The 12,645-nt window shown below is 40.6% G+C and overlaps 1 protein-coding gene across 9 annotated transcripts in view; it reads left to right on the top strand.

The window, feature by feature from the left end:
• LOC108002059 (lachesin-like) overlaps positions 1-12,645 on the top strand; it is a 298,367-nt gene that overhangs the window by 267,693 nt on the left and 18,029 nt on the right. The gene's annotated exons all lie outside the window — the stretch shown is intronic.

Here is a 12,645-nt window from a genome sequence, read left to right as displayed (position 1 = left end):
TTACTGAAATTTGTATACGTATGTGGTGATGCCACGTCAACGTGAATGGGAGGGGGGGAGGAGAAGAGATATAAAATGATAAAGCATTCGAATTAAGTCTAATTAACAACGAATGTAATCAAGTCTAATTGAGATAGCGTAACTCTGTTACGTGGCTGTCCATTCAGAGTGCATCATCCTTGTACGCATCATTTCATTTACCAAATAATAACGAACGAACTTATTTGCATGGAAATATAATACACTGATGGGCATTAAAAGAAAAAAAAAAAAGAAAAAAAGAAACAATGCACAAAGTAAATATATCTCTGACACACGATAGAGAGAATCTTTAAAAACTTTTAAAAAACGCAAATATTTTCAATTTTAATTACGTTGTATGCGTTATCTCGCATTTCGCGCGTCGCAATGAGGATGGATTAATAATGAATCCTTGCTCGATAAAAGAAAAAAAGATCGAGTAAACATTTTGCTCGTTATTACGTAATGCAACATTATCGCATCGCGTATTGTGTAAATTCGAAAGAGAAATCGGATTAGCGCGTTTAAAAGCCACCAGAAGTTATTGGATTCGGATACATTATGGTAATACATTATAGGTGTATATCCCGGAGAAATACAAACTGTATCTCATTGAATTCCGGATATTTATATCGCACTACTCGAATTCAATCAGCGATTACTACACTCGATACGTTATACAGAATTTGTCGACAATTTTTTGGTTAAACGTGTAAAATATGAAACATATGTTCGTTTCACGACTATGATGTTCCCCCAAAATAGAATCGATATAATCCGAACAGAAAATTTTATTATAGAGCGCGAGGATGTTGAAGCGCGATACTTTTTCGTAACCAAAAATCGTATGAATCCTCGATTTTTATACGCGATTTGAAAATAAAAAAAAAAAAAAAAAAATGAAGCGAGAAATACGAGGTGTAAATAAAAAGTTGGTGGAATGTTTTTTTTTTTTGTTTTTTCCTATTTCGGAAAAATTGCAGCAATTTTTTTTTATTGAGCCGTATAATTGATAGTGATCTCTACTGTTGGTTCAAATTTTACGATTATATCACTTGTGATTTATACCGTAGCACACATTTTTCACCACGCTTGTTTTTACCTGTTGTCACAAGAGAGATGATAAAAATATCTCACGATTCCTTTCACGAACGAGCAATGAATTAATTAGGAAAATGTTTCGATAAATCTTTTTCTCTCTATTTGACATTTCAAAGATCGTGAACTTTAACGTTAATTCGTTACTTTTTCCTTCTTTTCACCCTTTTATACATCCTCTTTCACAATTGACAACGAAGTTAAGAAGGTAAGAAAACGAAAAATATTCCATCAACTTTTTGTCCACATCCCCATTATATACATCTTTATCGCAAATTTGATTATGAATCATAAACCGGCGAATAAGGCAACAAAGATGAAAAAGAAGTGGATACGAAATATCCTCGAGAGATATAAAAACGTTGGTGACAGGAAGGAGGATCTTTTCAAGGTCTATCATCGTCCTTTATCCTTAAGCTCCTTTCGAGCGAGTAAGCATATCGAAACATCGGTTGATATAAAATATCGTGACTCGGGTTTTACAGTTCTGTTCTTGCGGATTCGAGAATTATATATGAAAGGTTGGAATGGCCTGTTATTTCTCTCTCATCAAGAATCGATATAGTTAATTTGAAACGATATTTTAGTGATTATATTTTAACTCGTGTTCAGGAACGAGTCATGTCAAACGGGGAAGAAGAAGCTTCTAACATGATTAACGACCATTTTGTTCGAGAATCCGAGAACCAGTTTATTTTACGTGTTGTAAAAGAATTGAAGCTAGAGATTAAGAATAGAGTTAATAGAGAGATTTTTGATTTTATTTCGAACGTTTCTTTTGCTTTCTTCGCGATAAAACGAAGATAAAAAGTTGTTCTTTATAGAATTAAAAAAAAAGGACAAATGATTTCATTTTGAATATAGCTTCCATTTTTTATAAATAATAAATTCGATTTCTTTAACAACAAATCTCTGATGAATTAACTCCCCTTCTTATTGATTTTAATAATCTCGAAATAAAATTGTTATAAAGCATCTTGTCGATAAATAATAATCCTTTTTTAAAGTGTCGTAAAAAAAAATATATACATTGCTAATAATTCGCGATAATAATTTTCTCTCTATGATGATGATGATGAAAAATTTAATAAACTCGAGTAGAGAAAGGTCTAATATTTACTCGAACACCGATATTGACTGCAAATATATAGACCACGACACCACGTTTACTCGACTCTAATATTTTCGCCAAGTTCCTGGGCTACCCTTTGAACCTGGTGAAAGACAAGAGGTGCAAGTCTTAAAGGAAGTCTGCCCGTTTCAAAGTGGCACGCGATATCCCCAAAGGACTCTTCTATCGAGGATTTGAATAATTCTCTCTCTCTCTCTCTCTTTCTCCACCCCTTTTTTTCTTTTTTCACCGCAGTCGCTGGTCACATTCCACTTTTCCGCGTGTTCTCTCGAAGATTTCGTGTTGGGAATAGATTTACTAGAAAGACTAGGAAGATTTCTCTGATTCCAAATTATACGGATAAATTACTTTCTAAACCCTGGCTTCTACCGTTAGAGAATTGGCCATCTAACCATGGAAGATTGAACGCAATTATATCGATGCCTTTAAATAACAATATTTAACAATGTAGGAATATTGAAAGGAAAAATTTATCTCGTTGAATTTCGTACGTTTTTCTTCGACGTGCGCGCTTAATGATAAATAGAATTACGGGGCGTAAACGTTGGTCCGTTATCTACCCATTGATCGGCACGATTTCTTCCCCGATTACGCGAGAATTTTCATTAAATTCTTGCGCTTCGTAACAGCCATACTTGAACGAGCGGTTCGCGAAGTAGAGCGTAAATGAAATCCAGCGGAGTCACCGCTGAATGAAGTCGAAGGAGGGTGGTGGGGAAAAGGAAGCGGGGCGGTGGGAGGATCTCCTTAATTAAGATTGTCACCTTCGTCCACACGGAAGCTTGTATTGAATTGGGCTTGTTAGCTTCCTCCTGCATCCAGGAAAAAGCGGCTGAATAATGACTATGCATAAGGACGCGCAAAGGATTTCATATAAATGATAATGTTCCCCGGTTCTGCTCCTTCCGTCTCGGGTTACCGGGCAGGACGGGGGCTCAAAGGAATTACAAATTTCGACCAAAGGGGGCGAGGGGGCGCCAAAATTGGTCGCATGAAAAATACATTTAAAAATATACTCTGGGTCCAAGTTCTCGCTTCCCTCCTCTCCCCTGCTCAATATCTCTGATATCGTCGATAAACCCTTGGTCCCTCCCTTTGACCTCGCTCTCTTTCTCTCTCTTTCTCTCACCCTCGTCCGTTCGCGTAGGGTGAATATAGGGCGAGCCAAAAAACCAATCCTTTTTTTCCACTTGCACACGAACTTTCTTCGATTCTTAAATTTATTTATAACGTTAACAACTCTCTCCGCCTCCATTGATTCGTAACAGCGCAAAGATAAGAAAATCTCGGCTTATAATGGGACGGTGTTCCAGCAGGGAAGAGTTTCGAATTTTCAGAATTCTCGCGTTGGACCCAATTACCGGGCGAATACGTAAAGGAATCCCGTGGAATCTCGTGCCGTTTCCCATCCTGCTCCTCCTGTCTGTGCCTCGCTCGTTTTGCCTCGTGTGTAACCAAAACTTGGTTAATTCGAGTAAATTTTGGTGGACGGGTTTGCGTGGGTTTGCGCGACGACACCGACCACCCGCTTGACAATACAACAACTTAATTCGGTCGCATATTCACGGGAAACCGAGCGGACGATTCCCATGAGGCGATCATACCGGGGTGCATTTAATGAAAACGAATAGCACTTTCCTCCGGGGTTGGGGGATATATCGTAATGATTCAAAATGTAGGCCACACGTTGCTCGCGTCGTATCGAGCACAACAACCCCTCCCCCGACAAACCCCCGGCTCGTCTGTATTTCGTGGCACGAAACAATTACAACGCTCCCCTGTAATTGAAACGAACAGTATTTTCCTCTCGCCAACTCGCCAACTTTCCCCGTACTACGAATGCACCGGAGCATTTCTAACGAGGCTTTTTTAAACTTTCCAAGAATTCCAACCGATAGAAACTATCCTTTTTCCCCTCGAACAAAACCACCTCTCTCTTTCTCTTTCTCATCCTACGCATCGAGCTTTCAATTTTTATCTCTCCTTTTTTCCTTCCTTTCTTTCTCGTCCCGCACTTTCATACCTTTTCATCGATTCTCGAACGGTGACGACGGTATTTTCCAGCGGCTCGAATCGAGAGCTGCGAAAAAAGAATCGACATAAATTACGCATTAACGGGGTTCTCTCCTCCACGGAGGAGGGAACGATACACTCGACTTTAACGACCGTCGTCGTTTCCTTCGTCGTCGGCCGTTAGAGAAATGCGACAACAAATCACATTCAGAAGTACACTCGTCCCCTCGCGGAAGGAGGGAGGGTTAGGGGAAAGGTCTGCGTTTGATGTGTCGCGGCGCAAATGTGTGCACGTCCTAGAGGAGGCAGGGTACAGCATCCAGCCGCGACAACTCCAAGGGAGGGAGGTCCTCTCGCGGGTAGGGTAGCGCGCGAGGACGAGGAGATGGCGGGAAAAATATTTTTTCTTCGCGGTCTGTCGATAACAGGCATATTCGAGTGAGGAGGGTTTCGAGAAGTGAGCCATACCAACCGTCTGGGATCTATGGAGGCCCGCTAAATCGAGCCGTGACAGCTTGAGTGCGCGGTTTTTACTCTGTTGCGCGTATTTACATACTTCTCTCCGGCATACGGCGGCCATAATGGTGGCAAACCGTGACGGGTATAATGGGGTGGAGAAGTTAAAAGAAGCTGCACGATAATATTTCGTTCGTTACTGCGTCCATTACTTCACCGACACACGCCGCGCTTAAAAGCGGCGAAAAATCTTTGAATCGATCCCCTCTTCGGAGGAAGGACACGAAGGATACGACAGCGCAAAATTTTCTACGCATTTTACAGGAATAAATCGCGTTTAAACTTCCCCTCTAAAGCGCCTCTCGGTAAACTCAGTTGTAACTGCGCTTGCTTAGTTTTCAGTCATTCACAACTGTCTCGATCGTTTTGTCTGCTTTCCGTTCAAAATTGTATTGAAAATTCAATCCAAAAGAGACGATAGATAAAGTACAGAGTATTTAAATCCTTCACGAATAAATATATTTGCTGTTCCAATTACTTCGATCCAAAAGGAACATATCAATCTATCTTTTACAATATATATATATATACATTTATGAAATTCGACATTCGACGAATATTATATTACATTTATATCGGTCGGTTGATTCTTTCTTCATTTCTTCAAATAATTTTCGTTAATTCACGAAGGATTAATCTTTCATCCTCGGGTTCAGACCGTCGGCTTCAGATCGATGACGTCGCCGTCGGAATGGTTCTCCCTCCGTACGTGGATGCGTTTTGCAAATTTAATCGCGGGTCCAACCCGCCGGCCCCATCGATTTTTCGTTAACGATTTTGCCCGGTATTTAGCAGCGACCGCAGACCGAGCAGCAAAAACCTTTGACCGACCATCTCTGGAATTGGAGCCGTCCGTGATAAATAAGAGCGAAAGAACGAAATAAAAATTCGTTCAGTGCCGACGAGATTCTTCCGTGTGTCACCGCCCCGATCTGGCATCGCGTCTAATGGAAACATCGCACGGGTGAAAATATATATATATATATATATATATCACGACTCGTAATCATCTTGGTGGAAGTGGATACAACGATAAATCAACAGCGAGAAGAACACGAATGCAGCCAGCTATTTCCGTACGCCGAATGCGTCTCTCGCTCAAGGACCGAAGCTGTTTGAATTTTTAAATTTTTTGTTCTTTTTTATTTTTTAATTTTTATTTATTCCCATTCCCCTCGCGCGCGCGCGTTCCGACACGTTCACAATGACACGGAATTCGCTCGGAATTCGGACGTTTATACGTTGGATTCGACGATCAAAGGCAGAGGAAGTTGGTCGTGAAATTGTAAACAGGATATCTCTTCGATCGATCAAACATCCCACTCTCCCCCCACCCCTCCCCTCATCCTCCAATAACAATATCGGAATTCATCGAACGGATTAATTATTTCGTTACACGGGATAAGCACGTGAAAACTAATTTCGGTAATGCCGGATTTACCTGCTTGTTAGTCGAATTTACCGGCGGATTATTAGTTTTAATTCGACTCCCGTTGAATTATGCACGGGGATCCAGTCCCCGAAATCAAATCGGAAAGTTCGGGTAAAAAGCTTGCAGGCCGCGCAAATATTGCGAGTCCGGGCAAAGAACCGAGTCGACGAGTCGATATTCCCTGTTAAACTATCGCGTACACGCGATGGTTTGGTGGACAAAGTGGAGTTTAACAGAGGGACGGTCAATCGTGAAACAACTTCGTGGAACACTCGCTGAAAAAATTCGAAACTATCAAAATATTCGATTATTTTCCTGCGATACATTCCTGCGCGGATTAGAGAAGAATGTATCGTTCCAACGAAACGTAAAAAGAAAAAAAAAAAGAAAAAGAATACTCTTCTTTCTCTTTTCGTGACAACATGTCAATAGGAAAGATTTTAAAAGAATCGTGTTCAATTAATATCACGCGATGTTAAAGAATCGGGTTCAAGTGATACGTAGACAAGAGAAACGGTATTCGTGGAAATTATGTTTTTAATCGAACCGACGAGATATAAATAAAACCGGTCGAAAACGATGCGAACACAATCGAGATAGACGGACAGGCTTCGGACGAAATCAACGAATTGTTACCCCCCCTCCTCCCCCTATTCGTCGATACCGAAGTTTGCATACGCGTACTTTCGCTGCAAGGTTATTATTCTCGCTGCATTTCCGTCGGAGGATTCACTCGATATTCGACGAGAGCAGAAAGAGAGAGAGAGAGAGTGACCGACGCGAGAAGCAGGAAGTTCCATTTTTGTTTCGTCTCGATCGACCGACGCATCGACCGCCTTCCAGCAACGTGCAATGTCGATAGCAGAGTTTCCATAGGTGGAATTATTTCCGGTTAATATTCCACCGGGTCGGGAGCAGCTAGATATAATTAAAAACCCCGCCATCCTGCGGGGAGCGCCTTCCACCGCGAAATTGCATGTAAAATTGGACCGAACACGCACACGTGCGCCCCGCGCGAGTGTCCGTGCCCGCGCGTGTATCGCGATACCGCAAAACCTCAGCGCGAGGCTGGCCGTAGGTAATTTTCCACTGGAGGGGGTGGGCACCCCCGTTTCCTCACCACCCACACCTGTGGCCCCTATCCGGCTGTTGGAATCAAAGCGCGGAAAAGAAAATCCCGAAATCCCGTGACCCGTGCGTGTCAACTGCACGCTTTCTAGTTTTACCGCCGCTAAACACACCGAAATCGCATCTCGCGCAAAAGGCGTACGAATGCGTTTGACTCGAAACCGTATTTAACCGCGACACGCTGTTTACCGCCAACCTCCGATTTCCAAATCGATTTTAAATCGCGTTTCGTACAACGTGTGATTGAGAATTCCAGAGTTCGACGGTTTAATGGGGATCCAAGTGGAAAGAAGTGGATTTTTCGAGCTGAGATTAAGGTTAAGAAGGAAATTCTTGCGCGTTCTTTTAAGAATAAACGTAGTGGTAGGATAGGAGATTGTTCTCGTTTCTCGTGAATCTAATTGGAGTGGATCAAGATATATAAAGAAATTACGAATTACATTATATTCTAATCCGAAAGGTATCCGTATAACAAAACTCTTGCTTCTGCTCTTCTTTAGAAAGCAATAAATTTGTGACACGATTGTAAATCTAGATTCAGAATAAATCAACAATTTTTCCAACGAAAGCGCGTAACCTTCTGTTTCTAAAATCTCCATTCCATCGATCGGTTCGATTTTAATCGTAAATCAGAGCTATACAGAAGTGGATTTAATATCGGAGAAGATAAATACAAGGATCGCGTGAAAATCTCGAATCTGAAACGAGGGTGTCAAGTGCGATGGTTTGGGATTACCGCTAAACACTACGACCGCAGCTCGCGGTACTTAGAATTAATATATATATATGTGTGTGTGTCTGAGTTGCGGTTAGTTTATAGTATTTGTAACGTGAATGGCATCTCCTCAACGCTCGTGAATACTTTTGTTCTTGCTTTTCTTTGTCATCCACCATGGTTCGTCCCATCGTGAACGGATAAAACGTAAGGGGATAAAAGTATTTTCCCAGAAGTGACGCAAATTCTATACCGCGATGGTGACACGTGACTTCTCCGCGTATTAACTTCCGGTCGTTGGAAAATTTGGCGGTAAATTTAATTTTCAACCGGGCGACAAACCGATGTCTGGTTCCAATTTAATTGCAAACGCATTGAATCACAAGTGAAATTCAATTTTCAACGAATCCCCAACATTTAATTATAATTAGATAGGCTTCATTTACGTTGCTCTTCTTTTTTTTCTTTTTTCATCCCCCGTGAAAATTGTATTTCGTTATACAGGTAATAAAGAAAATTCCGTCGTTGTTTCTTTTATGAAAAGATAGTAATTCTGTACAAATAACTGTAAATAAATTTTGAGGATTGAAAAAGGATAAATGGATTAAAATTATGCGCAATTTGCATTAAATTTTGAAATGAAACATATTAAATTTTATGAAAAGTAACAAGATTTATGAATGATTACAATATTTCTTTTTATTCTTCTCAAATTATTATATTATATTAATTTTTGTTGTAAATTATCTGAATATTTCAAAAATAAGGATAATTTTCCAAAATTGTGATTTTTACAATATCTTTAATTTTTATGAGAAGACAGACAGTCTTCTCAATTAATATTTCCATTTGCGGTTCGTTTAAGAACAGAAATTTTTACAAAAAAAAAAAGTAAAAAAAACAACATTAAAATGGAGAAGGAGAAGGAGAAGAAAAACGTTACAAGATCCAGGATGCATTAAACCCTCGGCATTACGTGATTCCCGTTCGGAACACACGTTTCTTGTTCCGTTCTAAGATATCTTCCAGCCTTCGAACTGATCGAATAAACATTGGTAAAAAGTTTGTTTCCTTCGTGAGCAGTGACGGAGGAACCCGTTAAAAGGTATCCTGATAACATATTCATAACGAAACCCTCCTATAGATCTTCCTCGGGTTAGCTCCAACTCTCAATCCACTTTCTACACCGTAGCGGCCATTTATATTTAATGTATCTCCCTTTAAAGAAAGCATTAAGGAGAATGGTTTCCTATTTCCATCGTTTTACAAACTTATCGTTCGTGTCAGTTCGTGCATGCATACGTGCATATATGTATATATATATTCTCTCCGGTTGAAATTTCATAAAATAATAATTGCATCGCGTTATGTTCATTTTTAGCATGCCATTTGTCATGGTTCGCGAACGAAATTGTTACGAGCAAATAAAACAATGCGAAACTTTTAATTTATCCACCCTGTAAAATGCAAACAGCACGTGCGTATCCTGGCTGAAAAATATGCATCGTTGTGTAAACTTCCATCAACTCTTTTCCCAATGATTTCAATAAAAAACGTATATCACATTGCATATTCGTTATAATTTAATGCAATTTTAATTTCGAATACAATTTGTTCTTGCTCCCCGCTCCTTTCTTTCCAGGAATATTTTTATAATTAAATTCGATACAAGTGTACGAGAAGTGATTGTCGGAAGAAAGAGAGGAGTTTTTCTTCATCGACGCATGTCCAAAAGTATTTCTTCTACGTGGAAAAGAAATAGGAATAATTCGATTCAAAAGAAATTTTAAACATTTTAAATACAATCACTTCCAACGTATAATTTCAATTTGTATCATCTGTACGAAGGTATACCGAATAATCAGAAAAATAAAAAATCTCCATCTCTCCATTCATGATTTTAACGTTGAATGCAATCCCGGCATTAAATACAATAATAATCGCTTCATCAATAATAACCCGCACACATACTGCAAAATGCAAATGTAATACGAAATGAATTATATAAAATCAAGCAAAATAAGGATCTTTAGATTACAAATGTATGGAAATAGCTTTCATTTTATACCGGAGGGATTGCAGCCTTTATGACCGCCATTGTCGTCTTCCGCCGATCGACTACGTATCGTCGTTGAAATCCCAAACACTCGGAATAGAGAAGGTTTCTGATTAATCAAACAGGAACATTGAAATACTCTGATATCCGAATGTATGACTTTCCCGCAGTTACGTGACATATGCGCTTGCACGCGAACGTATGCAATCGTGTATGCTAACTAAGTAATACACACCGATACACACGAGCCGGTAATATAAACCGGGCTTAATGCCTCGCGGTTGGCGCGAAGTTTCACGAGGTTAAGTTATTCACATTCTGTAAACCCTCGGGATCCAGACAAGGGGTTGGCGCAGCAACGTCGGGCTGCTGAGAATTACCAGAACAAGAAGAAATTACAGTTTTCTGCATCGACGAATCTGTAATAGGAACCATGCCAAAAAGTAATTGCAATGGGCCCACATGCATCTCGAGATATATATCGAGGATGTAATAGTTTAAAATGATGGAGCCATTTTTTTCTTAAAAAAGATCATGTGTATATTTTTAGAGAGAATCGTCATATTGATCGATTGATTTTAAATATTAATTCTTTAAATAAAGAAACTTCATCATGAAACGATACGAACAAAGTTTGGAATTAATTCGTGATTAATATAATATGATCCGAACGACAATATTTTCGATCGAAATTCCAAGTTTTAAAGTAGCTCTTTTCGGAACAAAGAGAAGCCATATTTCTTCATCGTATCCCCCTTTTACCGCGTTGAAATTTTCCTCGTGTATCGAGATAGTGTCCACAACAAGAGTTCTTCCTCTCCAAGTTTTTTCAAGAGGAGAGAAGAATCCCACTTCGCGCAAAGTTTGCCTTCGAAGGGTAAAGAAAAGTTGGACGAAGGCGCATATATATCTATATATATATATATCCACGCATTTCTTAATATTCGATGGCGAAATAATAATTTTGCGGCGCGACGGTGTAATAATAAATTACATTCTCCCCGGAGAAGACTCACGCTCGTAACTCGTCGACGAGTTCAATCTTCCGTCGAACGTATATCGCACACACTCTCCTGATCCGAGGGAGCCGCACCCCCGCACGCATCAATTATTCGGGGCGGAACACGCGATTACGGGATACGTGGGTTCGAAAGAGAGAATGTCGGTATAAATGCGATGACCCCGCTCCCCGGGTCTTGCCCGCATAAAAGTTGCATCCGCCCGAAACGGGGGAGGGGGATCTCTCATGAATGTTCCATTTCGACAAGATGCCGTCTGGTGAAATCCACCAAGTGGCACACTCCAGAAATTCTTTCTTCCCCGGCTCGGGCTCGGGTCGGGCAAGCTCGATACAACAAGCTTCGACGAGAGAGCAAAACGAGAACTTCTCCTCCTCCTTCTGCTTCTCCTCTGTTATCTATGTTTTCGTTACATTTTTAAGAAGGAAAGTTCGGGAAAGCGTCTCGAATTATTTCAATTCACGCTCGCCTTTTCTTGTTAAAATTATTCCCTCCTTTGAATTTCTTACTCGTACATAAGATTATAAACGCGGTATTGTTATTCAGAAATTGTATCCATCTTGTTCAAAAAGAATACAGATTTGAATTTCGCGTTAAAATTTATCATATGATAAAACAAGGATAAATAAATTACGTTTTCAATTCAACGATGAACAATTATAGAAGATAACCAATTACGAAGGATATCATCTGCAGACTGGTTTACGTTCTAAAGAGGAAATTGGGGATCAAAAGGTAGGAAGGAATGGAGCAAATGCAATGACATTTTAACTATGCCAACGGTCAGAGAGTCTGGGGCGGCCATCAAATATGTCACAAGCTCGGGATTCTCTTTGATGACCCGTATATACGTATTAGGCCCCCGATCCTGTTAACCGATTGCTTCACCGGACACATCAGGGACAGGGCTGCATTGTCGTGTTGTACAACACGTATTAAACGCCCCGTGTCGGTGTGCGTGTCGTGCGCCTGCCCCCTGTTCTTCCAGGAACCCCGCATAAACTGACCGCCCAGTAGTAGTAGTTCCAATTGCTCTCCCTGCAACGCTCAGATACGCGCCCACTTAAGGACAAGCAACGCTCCTTCCTACGCCTACGAGGAGAAGCTATGAAATTGATATTCAATTTCGACCGCTTTGTTCTAATCGAATTGAGAATACCTCTTCTGGCTCCGAACGGGAAAAAGAGAGGGTGAGAGAAAAAAGGGAGGCAGATGTTTGCGGGTGAGACCGATTCTTCTTGATCCGGAAGAGGATTGAACGACAGGGGGAGAAACGTAACGAAGAGAAGTGGAGGAATAATCGATTTTGTTTTCTTAAACGGTTCCGAGAGGATCGGGGCCAATTATCGGGGCCGCAAATTGATCGTCCCGGTTAAAGTAAGCGGAATTCGGGGAGGATGCGATGCCCGCACAAGTGCGCCGCGGATAACCGTGGAACCAGTCGATTAATTGGTACGGTATCGCGACGCGAGCGGCACGCTTAATTTCGTTCCGCGCCACCATACTGGTGAGAAT

The sequence above is a fragment of the Apis cerana genome, linkage group LG1 (genome assembly GCF_029169275.1).
Source record: "Apis cerana isolate GH-2021 linkage group LG1, AcerK_1.0, whole genome shotgun sequence".
NCBI lineage: Eukaryota > Metazoa > Arthropoda > Insecta > Hymenoptera > Apidae > Apis > Apis cerana.
This window is presented reverse-complemented; position numbering and strand designations above follow the sequence as displayed.